Below are 1159 nucleotides of genomic sequence, written 5' to 3'. Positions count from 1 at the left end.
CAAAGAGCCTGCCATTGACTTCATGTCAGAGATAGCCCTTGTACCCGTTACTAGGGAACCCACTTGGAAACAGAGCAACTAATGTGCTTCTTTGAACAGGAGGTCTAGGTCCTCTCCATGCATGGTCCATGGTTGGGATATCTATCTTTGCAGGTACCCCTGGGCCCAGGTATTTGGGCTTTGTTGTTCTCCTTGTGGAGACCTAATAAGCTAGGGTCAGATAGACAGGGAGGAGGTCCTCTCATATCAGAGGACCAGGGAAGGGGCACAGGGAGAGTTGAAGAGGGTTGGTGGGACTAGGAGGAGATGAGGGAGGGGGCTGCAGAGGGGATACGAAGTGATTATTGTAATAAATAAGTAATTAAATCAAAAATTAAAAATTATAATTCCTAGATTTCTTATACTAGACCTGTTTTTCTCTTTTCTTGATGACAATGTTTTACCTTCGTTATTTTGTTCTTCATGAATATACAGATAATCCAAATGGTAATAAAATGATTGAGTGCACACCTTTGCAGGGTGCATTAGATCTTTCAGGCCACTTGAGTCCATTTAGCAAATTGCTACCCTCACACACTACACTAAGTGGGACTCCAGTAGCCTAAAATCCTTAATGCACTTAATAACTTGGCACTTGTAATTGCCAATGATGGCAGTACATTTGCTTTCACATTTTCACAGTAATGACTATAAAGGAAAAATTTGTGCCCAAAGAATTGTATGGTTAGCCATTAGTATTATATAGGCTTTTTTTTCCAATTTATAATAAACCTCTCTGTCATCCACTATTAAATAATGGATATTTCAGAAGAAACTACCAAAGATTTTTGCTTCTTAAAATGCAACATTGGTCCTTCCAAACAATAAGAGAAACCACATGCATGTTTCATACTGTATTATGTTTTCTTTCTTTCTTTCTTTCTTTCTTTCTTTCTTTCTTTCTTTCTTTCTTTTTTTCTTTCTTTCTTTCTTTCTTTCCTCAATTTTAACGGGATTACCATTTCTAAAACCTCACAGAGTAGGAAAAGGATTTATAAGGCAGTTATAGAAATCAAAAAGTGGTCAGAAGGTTTCTGCTGTAAAGAGTTTTTAAGTTTGGTGGGACTAATGTATTCCTAAGGCCAGTTGTTGTCTTAACATTTGGAATGATGTTACATTC

This window comes from Psammomys obesus, unplaced genomic scaffold (genome assembly GCF_907164565.1).
Source record: "Psammomys obesus unplaced genomic scaffold, mPsaObe1.curated_primary_1811, whole genome shotgun sequence".
Classification (NCBI taxonomy): domain Eukaryota; kingdom Metazoa; phylum Chordata; class Mammalia; order Rodentia; family Muridae; genus Psammomys; species Psammomys obesus.
The sequence above is the reverse complement of the archived record's forward strand: the minus strand, read 5'-3'. Positions refer to the sequence as shown.